The following is an 18,568-nucleotide window of genomic DNA, read 5'->3' as shown; positions in this document are numbered from 1 at the left end:
TCACATCAACTACATGTAATTATGTACAATGCTGTCAAGATTATTTCTGTCCGTCCTAAGACTCTGAATTGAGAAGAGAGAACGCATGAAATCATTTACGATGTCGAGGTTAAAAGTTTTAATGAAGATGGATGCCAGCTAGACAAGCTGGCTAGATATGTTGAAAAGGGAGGACTGTTAAAACCTGGTTTGCGATGTCAACATAATCGGCGCCACCTTGTCCCCACTCAGGCCTGTACGCTCCAGTAAGCAGCAGCCATTTTTAAAGCCATGACCCCTCTGCCCCTCGCCGATCACCAGCGCGTTCCCCTAGCGCTGCGAACACCCCCCCTCCCCTGCACTCTCTGAGCACCCCCGCTCTCTCGTGCATGGACCATACACCCCCCAGCGCGACCCTACCTCGGAAGTGCATTTCACCCCCCGACCAACACCTCCCCGTCCCTTGATGAACCCCCTTCCTCTGCCCTGCCCCGCTCCCAAGCCACCACCTGGTCCTACAGCTGCCATTTATTGGCCCCCTTACAGTAAGCAGCTGCCCTGATTCAAAGGATCCCCGACTAATCAAGGCCCCCCACACCCTGTGCGATCCGATCAGATACACCCATTCCGGGAATCGACAGGGTATCCTGCTGGGGAATAGCCATCACCTACTGTGACCGGGGTGGGGACCTTTACTGAAGATATGTGTGGGAACGGGCTCAAAGTGGGGATTCCAAGGATGTCTTTCCGTACATCAAAGCCTTAACAAGAATGTGCCACACGTAATAAAGCTATAAACCTGTGTATAAAAGGCCAGGCCTCAGAGATGCAGTTAGAGCACCTCCCGAAGACATTCTGTGTGCGTGTCCGAAATGACAGGCTCTCCTCATGAGAAATAAACCTGTTCTTGCGTTCCAGCTCCCAGCGCCTGTCTCTTTATTTGGTAACTATTTGCTATAGGAAATTAGAGGCTTCCTTGCGCCAACAGCCTGGGCATTCGACAGTAACTGGCTGCTTTTCCTCAGTTGGGCTGACTGAGGGTGCTCACGGCGGAGGCCTCCCCCCCCCCCCCCCCGCCCCGCCCCCAGCAGGGAGGGACAGAGATGCCCTCCCATGAGCGGGAAAGAAGAAGGAAGAAGACGTAGAGAGATACTGACCCCCCTCCCCCCATGAGAGAGGCACAGAAAAGGTGGGTGGATTAATGATGGGTGGAGGATGGATGAAAGGGTGGACTGATGAAGGATGGATGGATGGATGTAAGGATGAAGGATGGATGGATGTGTGAAAAGGTGGGTGGATGAATGAGGAGTGGATGGATGAAAGGGTGGATGGATGAAAGGGTGAATAGATGAAGGATGAAAGGGTAGATGGATGAAGGATGGATGTATGGATGTATAAAAGGTTGCATGGATGAATGATGGATGGGTGGATGTGTGAAAAGATGGGTGGATGAATGATGGGTGAATGGATGGATGAAAGGGTGGATGTATGAATGGAAGGATGAAAGGGAGGATGGATGAAGGATAGATGTATGGATGGAAGGATGAAAGGGTGGAAGGATGAAGGATGAAGGATGAAGGATGGAAGGATGAAAGGGTGGATGGATGAAGGATGGATGTATGGATGGATAAAATTTTGCATGGATGGATGTGTGGAAAGGTGGGGGATGAATGATGGGTGGATCGATGGATGAAAGGGTGGGTGAATGGATGTATGGATGAAAGGGTGGATGGATGAAGGATGGATGTATGGGTGGAAGGATGAAAGGGTGGATTGATGTATGGAAGGATGAAAGGGTGGATTGATGTATGGATGGATAAAAGGTTGCAAGGCTGAATGATGGATGGGTGAAAAGGTGGGTGGATGAATGATGGGTGGATGGATGGAAGGGTGGATGGGTAAAGGATGCATGTATGGATGGATGGAAGGATGAAAGGGTGGATGGATGAAGGGTGGATGTATGGATGGATGAAAGGATGATGGGATGGATGGATGAAGGATGGATAGATGTGTGAAAGTGTGGGTGGATGAATGATGGATGGATGGATGTGATGAGGTCTAACAGGCGCATTTATGGTTGTCAAAAGTTGATGATGAGGACTACCAGTTTCTAGAAACTTTTGTCGGAAGGGGGTCCTTACGCCTAAAAAAGGTTTTACAAGGGGGTCTCTGCATCAAAAAGTTTGAAGACCTCTGGATTAGAAGGAATTCCAGTTTTTAGAGACCAGGACAGCAAATAACTAGGTTCCAATTGTAAATTTTTGGGAATTTGAGTGGACGAACGTGACTAATCGCATTCACCTATTGAGACATTTGTAGTGTAGGTCTTCTGGTTTAAGACAGCACTTTTGAAAGCAATCCTAGCCTCAAAGGTTAACCTGCAAAGTTGTTCTATGACAGATTGGCCATGAGTGAATGTATTGCCTCTGGTTTGTGTTGTTGAACTCTGGGTGTTCTGGGATTTGAAGTTTAAACTCAGTCACCGTACGGTAGTAATCAAGACTGGATGAGAGATTATTGGCCTTGCTGATGGCCAGGCTTTCGTTAAATTGTTGGACTTCTTGGGAAAAAAGTAAATAAAATAATTGAAACTACCAGAGACTTGGTTAATGTGTACCCCTGTTGAAGGTTATTAAATAAATAAGAGGTTCCCATTCTAGCTACCTAACGTGTAGCATAATTGGAGTCTCTATAGTTGCTTTGTGGTGCTCCACTCTGCCCTGGTAACAACACTCACATACCAAAACAACAACAGGGAGAGTGATGATACTGCATGCCAAAAATGCTGTTTGCCACTACAGAGCTAAATAGTAGAACCCAACAATTTCATGCATAATTGTTTGTACAAACATGGTCTCATTCCAATGTTGAAGCTGAAAAAAACTGATTAAGGGGCAGAAAGTTATGAAGAACGTGCATTTTCACACAACCAACAGATAGCATACCTTAACGGCCCGAGGAAGAAAATCAGGGAAGAAGTTTTAGTGATTGGAATTGCAACCTGGTTGGCCAGCGATGTACATTGGAGAGGTTATGCGTCATATTTGGACAAACACCTCAAGTAAGGAGATTTATTTTAGAGCTAGCAAAAAGAATCTTAATTTATCAGAGGTCCTCATGCTTAAAGACTACGAAGGCCACAGGAAGCTAGAGCTGTGTAATGCAGCCTGGTGGAGAAGATGCAAAGTGTGTAAGATTGTTTGACCAGCCCAAGAGGGCCGGCCAAACAGACCTGCGCACTTAGGGAATGTAAACCACTCCACCCCCTGCTCTTTCCAGCCCGACCCGAGAGCCACTGGCTCAATAGGAAAACTAAAATGATAATAACAATATTTGTTATCATTTTGTTTTTGCTTTTGTTTAGCGGAGGATCCGCCAGTGCTTAGCGGGATAGATTTACATGACACCCCAGCCTAGAGTAGTGGACACTTTGAAAATGGTCATTGATGCTTGCTGCCCTTGGCAAAAATTGGCATTCTGCCACAACTTTCTTTCCCTCTTTGTACAGAGCCATACTTGATCGTTGTAGCAGTCATCAACTATCACCTATTCATCTCCTCAAATTGTTGCCACCATTGGAGGGCACTTGGCATTGCCAACCCCTAAAACTGATCAATATATTTGGATTTGAGTTTCTTCTATGACTGGTGCATTTAACAGGCACTCAAATTCTTCTACTGAACATCGAGTGACAACACAAAAACTTGATCAAAAGTATTCACTGGGGCAGTGCTTAATCGGAGGTGAGGGTTGCCCAGTGAAGCCCACAACCACCAGCACTGATTTTAGAGGACCAGCAGGTATTTTACCTCAACAAACTTTGAACCAGGGCCTCAGAGATGAAAAACACAAAAGGGGGAAAGAACAAGGAAGAGAAAAACGGAAAAACAATGACAAAGAGAGAGAGAAAGTAAGGAAGAAAAGTATCCTGCACGAGTGAGATATAGAGGCAGGGAGTGTCTGGTGGTGGATTAACTCCTTCGATGCACGTGACAAGGTCAACTCGTCATGGGCGTTACCTGCGCTGTGCATGTGACGAGTTGACCTTGTCACGTAACACAGGATTTTTCAAATCGCAGCGCTCTGCGGGAAAACCGCTAGCGCGCATGAGGTTAAAGAGGCTTGAGGTAGAAGCAAGAGTCTCAGTCTTTGTATTTAGCACCCTAACCTTCCATGACTCCGGCCGAGTTTGTCTGAGGTAAAGTTTGAGCCCTGGCACTCAATCTTTTACAAATTAAGCACTGCACTGGGGCCATCCTTTTCATGTAGCACCCAGAAACAAGACCGACTGTTTACATTTTGTTCTGTCTCGTTGTAGGAATGCACTAATTCATAACGCCATGATGGAATGTGCTTGGACAATCACAGTTTATAGAAATGCATTGTCTTCATATACATTGCACTATGTCTCTATATACACAATGGGGCAGAGTATCAGTGTTTTTTTCTCCAGCATGCTGTACCTTACTCCACGCTCAGGTGTTACTAATATATTTCCATAAACATGACGTGCTTACGCGAGCATTAAAAAAAAAAACGTTGTCAATCAGAAAACATTTTTTTGTGAGGAAGCTAGAATTTCATGAGTAGTCACCCACAAGCCTGGACTACGAGACAACTATTCTCTGTAAAAGCTTTGTGAATTAGGCCTCCATGTTCAGGAAAAAGGAGCAAGGCAGAACTACTCATAGATAAAGCTTTGTGAAGATGAGCAGAGTATTGGTTCCAGCCTCCACAGCATGCAGAAATGTGATGTGCAGAAATACAACAGTTTCTGATGGGCTTGTCTTGGTTTTTGTATGGCTGCAGGAAGTTAAAAATGTTGCTTTTCCCTCGCACACACGTACACATTCTTGATCCATAAGGGAGAAAAATGCAGGCAGGATTTGGATTTCTATTTGAATAAATGTTTGCATACGAAATGGATTTGCCCTTCTGAGCCTAGGCCAAGGGACCGAGAGCACAACAGCTCACGCGTTTGAAGTGTCAGTCATGGCAAACATGATACTCAATAAGCAAAGGAACACTATTCATGAAACCAACCCAGAAGAGTGGTTCCTCTGAGAAATGTTAGACTGTGGACAAGGGCCCCAGTTACAGAACAGGCCACGGTCCCGGTCTGCGCCAGGTGCATCTTTCAAAAAGGTGTGCCTGGCACGGACCGGCATAGTGTACCCACAGCTGGCCTGAGGGCAGGGCATTCAGTGAAAGACCTCCTGGTCACTTCCAATCCACTCTGTGTTTCACAGTGCAGGCGGCACGCACCTTCAGGGAACAGAGACCCCCCCCCCCCCCCCCAGCAGGCAGGTGTAGCGAGCGATTGCACCCGCTTCAGGGGGATGTCTGTTGGGGGGGGGTCTATGGGACCCCCTCAAGAGGGCTGCTCTCAGGCAGCCCACTAACAATGCACCACCTCCAAAAGGCCTGCATCCTATTAAGCTTCATCTGTAATAGGATGCGGGCACAGAGAGAAAGATGTTCCCTCATTGGTATGGGAACCTATCCCCATACAAACAAGAGAACGCTGTCTCAAGATTGTGCTGGCGCCTACATGTGCGACAGTTCAATCTGTAATAACGATGGGGCTGCAGAAGTGCCTGTGACCTCTTCTAAAACACCATAGTGCCCAGGGGACGCACAAAGCAAGCGCACACGCCCATTGCAGCCCTTGGGGCACTGTGAACAATACGGCCCCTGTTATGCTTTAACCTCACACTGCATTTTTGAGGAAATGTTTGGGTCACATTTATACACACACAAACTGAAAGAAATTTTTAATAATATTTGAAGTTAGCTTTGCCCAACTATCCTGTTATGAGAACCATATGCATAGTGCCCAGCCTGATTTAACGTCCCTGTTAGGGCTCTACTCTTGGGCAACCATAGACCTTCAACTCAGAGCTGAAACCTTACTCACTCGGCTATCATGGTCAGTGAAGCTGTTGGGAAGACGACTTACCTTCTAGAAACCAATCCCCGGCTCCCACCTCTGGCCTGGGAAATAATTGTGCAAATGATTCACCTTCCTTACCCACAAATTACTACGTTGAAAAGCATAAATAAACTAAGACCGTGATGCCAAACAGATTAACGCCAACACAGCCAAAAACCTTAAAATGATCTTAACCACTCTACAGTGGGCTATAATTTAATTTTTGCTCACTAGTTTGATGCACTGCAAGCAGTAATTAACTGTAGGTAAATTAATGACTATCAATCTTTTATGAAGACACTATTGCAATTTAACTTAGTGATTGGTGAAATACTATGATAATGGAGCAATAGAAGTTTAAAGGTCAGCTGTACTAACATTAGTAACAACGGTTACCAATTAGCAATTCTTTGCAAATCGCTATTACTAATGTACTAAAATTATATCTGGCCCTTATTTCCTATTTACCGATTCGTGGTGAGTCACAAATAGACCTACCTCATGGATATTAATGACGTAGGTAGTAATTTGTGACCGACTATGATTCGCTACCATCACAAGGATTGTGGCCTGCTGAGGTCAGCAAACCACCATGTCTGTAATTGCTTTTAAATAAAGCATTTTTTTTAATGCACTGCGCTTTCCTTAATGGTAAACAAGATGAGTTAAAAAAAATATTAAAACTTTTCGTTTTTCTTTTTTAATAGTAGGCAGTTAAGAGTGGTCTTGAAAAATATTTTGACAAACATTCTCAAAGGGGAAAGCATCCCAAGGGCTGCCCATGTACGCTTTAAACCTATTACCTCACCGCTGTAACCTGCAGCGTAACCATTGGAATCTAGCACACACACAGTTTGTGTGCGGAATTAGATGGTCTTTAAGTAATCTATTGTGAGCCCCACAGGTGAAATCAATTTAGACTGCAATGAAGTTTGAACAAAACATGTGACTGCAGTAGCTGGTCCGAGAAATGAACATAAAAGAAATGCAAAACCCACATCATTAATGCATATTGTGATCTCCTGTTCAAGCCACAGGGACACAACAAGCTACAAGAGGTCTTTCCTGCAACTGACCAGCTGGCCATTTCCAACTGGAACTACCTTGGACCCTACCAGTTGCTTTCAATGGAGTGAGTCTTGACCTCCAAGTGCTGTACCCGAGGTCTTGGCTGTATCAAAATGCACACTGTTGTGTTTTGACTTTATTACAGTTTTGGAACTTCATACATATTTTACGCATTGCATCTAAGTTAAGCCGATTTGCTCTGTTCTATGACTACCAAGGGGTTGAGCTCAGGTTAATTTAGTGACGTTAACAATCCACGCTAGCAAGCATTGTGGTTATTGCTTGAGGTAGGCACCTACCCACTGAACTAATATCACAATTGACATCCCTTAAACAACAAGGTAAAGGCTGTTAGCATTTTTGAGTTGGGTGTTCATCTGGTAATCTCTTCTAAGTGATACAAGCTGCTCTAGTCAGTTATGCAATAAACCGAAATTGCCCAGGTTTCAAACCATAGTGCTTCCTAGCTTCTTTAAATATCAAAAAAGTCCCCATTGAACAGATCGCCCACAATTTCACAACCTTCTGTATCCATGTAGTCTCCATTTCCACCTACAAATGTGTTGAAGGACCCATAACGCAGCTCAAGTTGAAAATGGGAGCAATTTTTATCACTCTCTTTGAGGCCCAGACCAAAGACATTAGCATGACCAAGAGGGTAAAGCAGATCAAGGAGTACCTCAGGGGTACAGCCCAGGGTAGCCCGCTGACATTAAGTTTTCCTTATTATGGTGGTAATCTAGCAAGTTTGTAGGACATTAAGATGAGATGCTACATAATACTCAAAATCCAGGTGGAAAAGGACTCCCTGATCCCGCAGCAGCTTCAGAACGCTTAATCTGATTCTAGGAAGACAACCATCCCAAATCCAGTATCGTGTGTATCCCCATTACCTGTTTGTCTGAGCTTTTATCTGGAATGCTGAGAGTGAATGATGTAATAGGCTGTTGGTGTGGAGTGGTACCTGAGAGATAGGGACGGCTGGAGGGAGGATAGATACCAGACACCACCGACCTCCTGTTGATGTAACTTCAGGACCTAACATGAAAAAAGAACTTACCTCCTACCACAGTGGCTCTAGACCCTTATAAGAAGCCCATGTCCTATAACTTACACTGCACTACACTAGTTAAATACCAATTGGTGGCAGTTAAGGGGGTGTGTGCTTATTTTTTAAAACACTGCCTCACTCGGGAAGGTGTTCGAGAAACCATCTTCTAACTATAATTTCAGGAACCTCAAGGTTGTAATTGACGGAGTGCTAACATAACGGAGGAAATAACCCTAAGACGAGTCGGTGGTTCAGCAAAGTAAATTAATGATGATCACATAACTTGATTGATGATTTTTTCATTGGCTTCCATTTTGGGTATTAATAAATTTAGCAAGTAATACATTTAGCAAGAATCAAGAACACAGAATCCAGTTGCTGAGACAATAGAAATGAGGTGTATAGAGAAGGCTTCTGTATGAGGACTTTGCAGAATTTGGTGCAAAAGCCTTCACAGCCAAGTACGACAAAGAACAGTCTCTGATGCCTTTCTGGTCCAATGTTTGCTAATAGATGTGCTGAACAATGACGCTTTTCTGTGTTAGCCAGTAGAAGATGAAACCTTTGAATATGCTCTCATCATTAATTGTCTAATTTCTTTCTCCTCCCCTAAACCTCCGACTTACTTGTTCTGTTACTCTGCGAAAAATTCAGTAAAAGCCCTTCACTAGGCTCTCATGGGAACAAGGGGTCTAATTAAAATTAGGGCTCCCGGTTTTATGGTATTTATTTTTTAGCCATTTCCGCCTGTATTTATCCATATTTATTTTTGGGCCATTTTATCTGTATACATCCATATTTATTTTGTGTTTAGCGTATAAATGAAGTTGTAAAACTGTACATTTCCATATCTATTTAACTGATAGACGTGCACTCATACTTTGATGTCTGTCGTGTTTTAGCTATTTAAGTTGCCAAATATTATATAACAGTACATCCCCTGGTAAATAATAGCATTATACCATAATTGTATGACATATGACATTATATAAAGAAATTCCATCCTGTTTTTTTAATTTCCAATGCTGTCCATCTGCTCAGCTGCTGGCCTATAATTCATGTAAGACAGCACAGAAATTCACTTAAAAGAAGCACAGTTTTCTGTATTTATCTACTTTTAAAAATAAATTCAGACAGAAAACACATTATCTTCTGGCTGTATTTATCTGTAAAAATCCGTAAAAACGGAAAACAGGCAGCCTTAATTAAAATCCATTATGCCGTCCACAAGACTTACGGCAACAAAGGAGCTACCTTCACAACCTCGCCCCAAGTCACACTCCAGGGGGCAATGTTCTATTGATGACTCTGCACCTTGGAGAGCAACAAATATTCAAACAAAAAAACTGAGACAGGCCGCTGAGTGTCAGGGCCCCAAACTTTACAACAACGCCTCTTACTCAGGCTTGAGAGCAGATTCAAACACTCTCCTGTTCAGAACACATTTGAAGACCGAACCCTTTATCTGTACACTGGCATCAACGAGAGATGTGGTGGTGTAATACAGAACAGTGGCGTTCCACCTTGAAGTTTCACCCTGCACCTAGCTCCTGTTTCTATACCTTTTATGACACCCATTGTATATTTCAGTCTTCTCTAGGGGCTTCAAGGCGACAAGCTCAGTGCTTTAAAACATCTCACTCAAAATAGTCTGTGTATGTGTATAAATGTGTGTTTTGTTAGTTATTTTGCATTGTTGATTGCCATGGAGTGTATGGTTGCGTGTGCACTGAAACATGTCCTGAATCTGTGCTTGGGCAGGCTGGAAGTGCACTCTAGCACACCGGGGCTGTATTCTGTGATGAGATGTATGTTGTGGATATACATTCTGACTTTTTTTTATACAATCACACGGAGCCACATCCAACAATCACAGCTATGGATTCACACACAAAGATCACATCTGTGACCATGATATTGATGTTTAAGCAGCCGAGTATTTTGGTTGTGTGTATCTGACAAAAGTACACACAGGTCACCTTCCACTTCCACACACATCCTTAGGCGTGCATACACGCTGGTACGCACTGTACTTTGTGGTTTTAAGTTATTATTAATTTTGCAAAGACTCTATGACCTGTCTAGCAAGCTTGTTATCCATTTTATTGACTGGCAATGATACTGCTCGATTGATGTTCGAGCTGCACACAAACAAAGAACCAGGAAACAGCACTAACGATCTGTTTTCATAGAAACAATCCATTTCTGTATTCTGTTCCCGTCTCTCTATGGACAAATATTGGCTCCTGGGACAGGCAAAGTGTAATGCTCATAGAAAAGTATCAGTTGAATAACCTAACTGGAGAAATACAGGGTTTTTATGATTCTCGTGTCTCAGAAATAACTTGAGCTTAGCCGAAAAGTCTGGACTGGGTGGGGAGTGATATAACTCTTCCCACCTCTAGTAATGAAGGAACTGCAATTCGAGGATGTTGATTTGATTAAAACATGTATATTAATATCAGGTAGATGTATTGGCTGCCTTAAATTGGTGCTTTTCCATACATCAGTAGGTTACCTGCTGCATTTTTATCACCCACTTCCCGCTGTCTACAGTTCAAAGCAGACTATGACAAGCTGGTATTGGTGGGAAAAGTCACAAAGAATCTTATAACCGTATCACTGGGGCAGTTTGATGAAAAAAAGCCCACTGTGTATATGTATATCTTCACATATCAGATAACAAGTTCAGATAATTAAATGTGAGAAGGCATTAATTGCGCTGTGGGTCCACAAATGTGTTTTTCCCCGGAAGCACAATAGTGGTAGAGCAAGACCAAGCGCCATTCTGAGTCACAAATGGATGCAGATGGATGCTTACTTACTGGTGCATACCCAATTCCATTATGCAGGGATGGCACAGGGGCATAAGGAATGCCGATAAAAAGGCAGAAATATACCCTGCCATCAATGTTTTGGGCACCACTACCTATATCCGTCATAATATTCCAAATGGTAGACGTGCTATGCAATCCAAAAACCACAGTATAATATAAGATAAAGTTGGAGAAAAGTAAGACAGCCTAATGCATGATGAACAACAATTTAAATGCATGTAGGCAAAGCACCTGTTTTGGGGGCCAAAAGGTGCTCTAAATTCTGTTAGCCTCCCTGTAACTGGAGATGTAGGCTCCAAGCTTTCTCTATCACTGGGTGTGGAATTCCAAAAGAGGCCCCTTTCAGTTTAAATAGATGAACGGTCCTTAATTCAACATGTTAAGAAGTAGGAATGTTTAAGGAAATATTCAAACTGTCAGCTGGCGTGAAAGGAGAGGTGGGCAAGCCACTAAAAGTGCGAACCTGAGGTCTGGCTCAGCTCGAGGTCCTCTAGGAACCTCGAGCCCATAACAAGCTGAGGTTTCATGTGGTTTCTGGCCCTCCCTGTACCCTCAAGCACAAAGAGGTCAAACAAAGCATTAACATTTGAGGTAAAAAGGAGAGACAAACAGATACCCATTTAGTGGTTGATTGGTACAAAGTAAATCCAGAAAATCTAGATTAATTGCTGCTTTACATCTTAACCCAACTGTGCGATTTTAAGCCAATATTTGATTTCAATGACCCTCTAATTACTGCATATAAAAGCATTTTCAAATACGTGAGTTCAGAATACCAGCTGTTCAAAAGCTATTGAGTTTGATTTTTTTTAGTCTATGATGTTGCTCTGTCTATAGAATCTTCCCAGATACAGGATTCACATGAACTGTCTTGCCTCTTTATTCACTAATGGCAAAGTCGCCAGGGTCGGGGGCAGGAATGGTTCAAGGTTTGAAAACTAGCGGGGCAGGAATGGTTCTAAGTTCATATTTAAAAACTATTGCTTATAATAAGTACTGCTCAGTATAGTGCTATAATCTGACGCATTAATGTAATAGTTTACACATTTTAAAGAAATACACTTTATTTTTTATTTTTGAAGAGACTTTTACATGGTCTGTTGTATGATTAGCATGGCAAACATTTTCAGGACTCGTGCACTGGCTGTAAGAGCCAAACCAGACCCTTGGCTTTGCTCTCCCTGTTAATTTATTGGCTTGCCCATCTCAAGGGCCCATCCCCTAGACCATGTGTGGCATAGACACCAACACCTAACACCTACTAAAGTAATGGGAGTATGGCTCTTTCTCCAGTAGCACACAAAGAAAGCTCCTACCCCGGCCTCCACTAGTCTCGGTTCTGGATCAGAAATTTCCAAATATGCCTTTGTGAGATGCAAGTTGCTCCTAAACATGCTTCCATACTTTTGTAAAATTAGCCGCTTGAACGCCCCTCTTGCAGCTCTTAAATGAAAAATTCTAGTGCAACATAGATTCATGTCCAGGTCAGTAGCTTGGTAAATTGCGTCCAGTGTAGGGGCCTGTGTCTGACCACCCAGTCACAAGTTCAAATTCTGGCAGGTCCACTCAGCCTTTCATCCTTCGGAGGTCGATAAAGGGTAACAAGAAACATCTGTTATTCAGCCCCAAGATACCCTTCAGAGAGAACTTGCGCGTTACAAATACACGTTATGTTATTCTAACTTAGAGAAGCCAAATTAATACACATTTGTCCCAATGCATTCAAAGTTCAGTATAGTCAAAAATAACTGCATTAAGAGGCCCCGGGGTGGTGCACTAAATGTGATATTACACAGTCCTCTGGTGCGCACATTTAATAAGTCCAATTACTTTACATGACAAAAAATATTTTGTCAGATTTATTAGAAGAATAGTCCGTGCTTGTAAATTTAGCGTTTCATCGGAAGCAAAAATGGCAGGTGTGAAGCAATAACAGGCTTCCCAGAAAATCGTGAGGGCGCGCAACAGCGCTCGCGCGCTTCTTTCCTGGATAACGCCGCTTTGTCAATTGATAAGGTGAAAAAGGCCTTAACAAATCTCCGAACACGTCCCCCGAGGCCGCCCCATTACTTGCCAGCATTGGCTGCTCGCCTGTGATAGGAGCGGGCCAGGCGGCGCGCGGAGCCAGCAGGCTCGAGCCTGCACGCGGAGAGCTTGCAGCCAGCGTTATTATTACCCAGGGGAGCCAAATATATTATCCGTCACGGGCAGGATTGATATTCAAAGGGGATTGAGGGGGAGAAAAGACAAAAAAAAGAATACATTTAAAAATAAATGACTCCGTGGCTGGCTGTTAACATTGGATTTTCCTCTGATACAGCTGAACTCTGCTTTAAAACAGGAGACCATTATATGCACAATGTTAGCGGATAATGCCGAAATAAAGGGACCACGGTGGCATTATCCTCCCCCATCCCTAGTAGATTAGGAGAGGCATAAAAAAGGCACTGTTTTCATAAACCGAGAAGCTGTTACTGGGCTGCTGGGAGGGGATAGAGGGAGCCCACAGGAGAAACCATGTCTGTCTGGCCTGTTCATATGAACAGGATGCAGACAAAGTTAAAATATAGGAAAAGGGAGTGAATTCAATGAAATGCGACCACTAACATTTACCTCAAAAACGAAGACTTATTTCTGGCTGCATTTGACAAAAAATGAATGCAATGAAACGCGATCACTAACATTTAACTCAACGCCAAAGACTGATTCCTGCATTTGACATACATAAAGAATGAATTTTTAGCACACTGCGCGTGCCATGAGCAGATGGGAGCGAAAAAAAGCAGAACTGCAGTTTTTTTTTTCTCTATTTCCGGACTCAGCTGCATCTGAAAGACAGGCTGTCAAAAAAGCATCATATTGTGCTGGAGAATCTGTAAGTAAAGCTGTCATTCATCCTTACTGGAGAAAATGGAGGCCAAATACACAGAGGGTGGGGGCGTCAGGAAAATGACATTGTACATGCAGCCTGATAACACAGAGTGACCCGGCCCAGCAGGCTGCACTGCCAGCAGCAGCCCTCTGCTTCGAGTCTCTGGCTGCCTTTCTCTCCTGCTTCCCCCCTGCTATCGGCAGGACCTTACCTCGTCAGCATCTCCTTGACCACATACAAAGAATTTATGAGGGGGAGGGGGGCTGAGGACAGCTCTCATCTGCTCGGTTAAAATGCCTGTCTGTCTTGATTTCTTTTCAACAGCCACCTTATTACCAGGCAGAGCGAATGCGGTGGAGGGGGGTTGTTGGAAGAACGAGGGCGGTGCAAAAGAAATATCTGTTTGCGGGGTGATTTTTATCGCCACGGATAATATTGTGCCATGAGAGCGCGCATGAAGTCGCCAGGACAAGGCTGATTGCTTAATTCTTGAGCTGAAAAGGACTGCTTGCTGCTCCATAGCCCAGTTTCACGGGGTCTTTAAGGGCGATGGGGAATCAGGGGAAGAAAATGGTCACTTTTTGGAGCAATTCACGTGCATCATGAGCCTAGACTAACTAAATACCCTAATGAGCGCCTAGACGCCTTAGGGTATTAGTTGCGCTATATAAATAAATAAACATACATTTAATTTTGTAATTCTTATAATTTACAAACCGGGACCCAGAGTGCATCAGACTACGGTACAGAGTTGTATGTAAACAGCAGAGCAACCACTTTCAATTTACAAATTACTTTATGAATATAGAAATCCAATTATGGACAGATCGTGTTTGTAACTTAGTTCGTCATACGTTAGGGCATGTTTTACGCCCAACTGCGTCAGTATAGTTTCTGGAAAAGTAAAAATTCGGATATTAAATAAAGGAATGCAACTATGGGGATTTATTTAGCACAAGCCTTCCCGCTGGCAATCCAAAGAGGTTATTTTCTCAAGGGAGAGTGTTACAAAACAAATACATAAATAAATACAGACAAACTAAGGGCTGCACACAGGTGGGACAAAGGGGACACGTGTTTATGAGCTTGTAACTTACTCTGCGTATTCATTATTTATTTTTTTAGGGTGTTAGCTGCATTAAACAGGGCTGTAAAACGTGAATAAAGTTGAGCATCACTGCTCCTAAAATCAACTGAGAAAAAAAAATAAAACGCAATTCAGAACATGGAGAGTAGGGACTTTAGTGCTGCCCAATACGAAAAAAATATGCTACATTTCACCAAGGCCACGGGGCAAAGCCATCCTCGTATAGTTCCTTCGACGACAACCTGACAAAAGTGAGAATTTACAAGTTCTAAAAAATAAAAATAGAACAATCCTGTTGCTTCTCCCCAAGCTACAACCCGTGTTCCACGCTGCACAGAGTTGAAACAGCTCCTGGCCTGCATACTACGGATTTCTTACAGAGCAATTTCCATACAATGGCCCGCAAACTTTCAGTTTTCTTCAATGCAAGCTGAGGCACAAAGGTCATAAAGCGGCTCCCGAGCCTGCGCTGATGAGAGCGTTGATCTTAATTCGAGAACAACAGCATTCATATTTGTCCTTGTATGTCAAGGATTACTACTATTGAAAGTGTTTTCTATTATCAGCTGTCGCTCTCTCTGCCTCTTAATCTCTTTATTTATGTCGCTCAATGGCTCCCCTCTTACTTTCTTTCCCACTGCCAGAGTGGTCCACCCCCCTCCCTTTTCTCGCCAGCCTGACCACCTGGACATAGCAATGGAGCTTTGCCTGGGCCTTGGCTCCCTGCCAGCCACCAGCTGTGCCATTGTGCGCCTGGAAGCTCACTGAAGCCCCTGTACTTGGATTGTACCGGTTCTGTTTGCTGCAACCTCCCACCCCTCCTGTGTCCAGTCCCAATTGTCCATGCGGCCTCCCTTGTGGGATACTGTTTTGCAAATTAGTAAGCACTGGAAGTCCATTAATCACAGTTCACGTCCTGTGTAAAGCCCACACAAGGGATGGAAAGAAGGGGAAACGGTAGGCACGCTCGTCGCCATGAATGGGCTTGGACGGTGGTCCATTCAGATCTCTAACGAGATCATTACCGCTAACTAAATACAAACCTGACCCCTCGACCCTCTGGGAAATTATGAGAGGCCACTGCAGGACATTTATATGTACCCCGGCTCGCCCCGCTCTGCCTAGGTTAGATTTAGGGCCTACGATCGGTGGGCCTATGATCATCACTGGTATTGCTGTAGGGAAGAAGGGGTAGCGCGCCTGGAGGCCTCTGTAGTGCACCCCTTACTCATTTGCCTCCCAGACCCAAGCCCCCCTCCAGGCTGTGCACCCTTTACAATTCCTTCTGGGATGTGAGTCTCCATGGCCGAGACCACCTGGGTAGCTACGCGGCTTCAGCGAAGCACTCAGCAATTGTCCCGTTGTCTCCCCCCTCAGACTCTCAGGCTAAAGAAAAACTGGAATGTTGCCTAATCCACATTTAAACGACAGAGGAGGCGTGCTGCATTGCTGAACCGCCTTACGACAAGGACTGAACGAGGAGATCACCAATTCTCACAACCATAAGCCTATGAGAGCGTACAAAACCCTAACCCATCAATCATATTGTATTGTATTAGTGTGGCTCATATTCTAAGCAAAGCCCAAAGTACTTCTTAGATTATTGAGTAAGTAATCCATATGTATATCTTGTGTGGGACTTTTAGTGTGATGTTCATTAACATTTTCTTCTAGCACAGTACAATTATCTCAATCTACCACTGTCGTAAAGCTTCCACCTGGGTTCTGAACTAACGCACTATGTAACTCAAAATCTGAGATTACAATTTTATAGCAGCACTGTTCAGAAATATATACTAAAGCATCGCCTTGTCTGACTCTTCCATGCACCCACTCCTTTAAGAGAAGAAATTAAATTATTTTGTGTATGATCTGGGTTATACTGGATTCCATGCTTGGCCACAGTGACGGATTCAGGGCAAATGACTTAACCTCAGTGTCCCACTTTCTTTAACTGCTAGAATTTTGTGCAAAAACATACAGGAAATTAATCCAGCTGTTAGCAAAAACACTTCTACTAGCTGCTGTTTTTACACCTGCTTTTTCTAGTATATTTTTTCATTCATTTAATTGTAAATATCGACTACAATTTGCATTACATTTCGACATATATTTTCCCCCAAAAATTTTAATGTAAAGATTTGTGATTTTTTTAAATCTTTTGTTCACCTTTAAGCCCCCATTCCACTTTCTGAACCCTGCACGTTAAAAAAAATATATATATATACGATGTTGTTTGTGTATTAGAAAAGAGAAGCATTGTACGAACTGAGAACAATGAACCTCCCCCATCAGGAACGAATAACCTTTGCTCAGCTCATTGGTAATAGTAAATGGCCATCCACTTTTACCTCCCCATTTCTCTTTGAAAATCGAAGAATGAAGGGACATCCAATGGCAGTGATGCAACTGATTACCAGATGCAATATTCCTTGCCCTTTCCACTGAGGCACGATCCAATTAATTTCTTGAATGGAATGAAGTGGCAGAGTATCTGTTGCAATTGGGTCGAACTAAAACCCAAACACACAAAATGGACACTAAAAAAGCAGGTCTTAGAAAAAACACCAAACATATTTTGCATAGTTAATAAGAGCAATCCCCAGCAGAGGCAATAACTAAACCTAACCTGCGGTGAAGGGTAGATAGTACTGAATCAATTCGTGCTGACACAGTAATGCCTTTCAACTTAAATGAGCTTCGCCGAAAAGTAGATCAAAGTGCAATGTGATAAAAGAGACCTATGGTTAATATTTACATACCATGAATCCACATAGTACCAAGAGAACAGTGACAATGCTAGAAGATTTGGACACTTTTTAATTGTATTAATGGTTATATAGTTTACCTCCTCATAATTCAATATAGCTAACTCATTCAGAATGTAAAAGCCAAAACTCGAATGAACAAGACCTATGGTTTATAAAATTACATTTTGCAAAACTTTTAACTACAGGACACTTTGGATAAATGTAATGTTTAGCAATGCAGGCTGGGCGGGTCAAATATTATGAGAAATGAGACATCAGTTTCTCAGGGGTTCAGTCCTTGGCTAAAAATACTTGTGTCATTTCCATTTTTTTTAGAAACCTTTATTTTTCAGTTTAATATTAAACAAAGATACAGCAGTAGATAGACTAGAAGACATGCAACATAGCGGGCATTTTACGGGAAAGTACTTCAAGAACTAATTATCATCGAGCACACAATTTCTGAGAGCCCAACCAGAAGACAGTCAGTCACCCTCCATACGTAGGCACTTCAATACGATCAATCCCCCTGATTGGATTCCAGTTACCCAGCCACATGAGGCCCATCACCCCCTATGCTCCTAATATCAGAAGAGGTGGTGGCGGTCTCTAGGTCTAGAAGCATATCACAGAGGCCCTGCCAGACTGTGAGGTCCTCAACCACCTTATTGTCTTGCCTACTGAGCTTTATGTGAAATTCCTCCACTAATGCCCATTCCTGGAGATCGCCATGCCAACCGTCAATGGAGGATGCTCACGTCATTTCAAATTAATCCTCAAAGGTGAATTCTGGTTAAACATAAAAACTATTAACTCATGGAAAACATTTTATGTAGGTGTGCCTGCCCAGGGTGCAAGAGAGTTAGCGGAAGTATGAAAAATTAGTTTGCAGAGATTTAATGAGTGGTGCATTTTTTGTAACCAAAATATGAATTCCAAGTAAGAGTATACATGAAAAGCACTTAGGAATTAAATGCCAAACTTGCAAGAGT

At 43.2% G+C, this 18,568-nt stretch overlaps 1 long non-coding RNA gene across 1 annotated transcript in view; it reads right to left on the bottom strand.

Moving 5' to 3' along the window:
• Nucleotides 1-17,254: 17,254 nt before the first annotated feature.
• The window catches only part of LOC147665641 (uncharacterized), a 90,497-nt gene continuing 89,183 nt past the window's right edge, over nucleotides 17,255-18,568 (bottom strand). Inside the window, exon 3 of the long non-coding RNA XR_015305013.1 lies at nucleotides 17,255-17,339. This is a non-coding gene — a long non-coding RNA (uncharacterized LOC147665641). The remainder of the gene's footprint in view (nucleotides 17,340-18,568) is intronic.

The sequence above is a fragment of the Lissotriton vulgaris genome, unplaced genomic scaffold (genome assembly GCF_964263255.1).
Source record: "Lissotriton vulgaris unplaced genomic scaffold, aLisVul1.2 SCAFFOLD_3708, whole genome shotgun sequence".
Classification (NCBI taxonomy): Eukaryota; Metazoa; Chordata; class Amphibia; order Caudata; family Salamandridae; genus Lissotriton; species Lissotriton vulgaris.
Note: the sequence above shows the minus strand (reverse complement) of the source record. Positions and strands in the feature narration are given on the sequence as shown.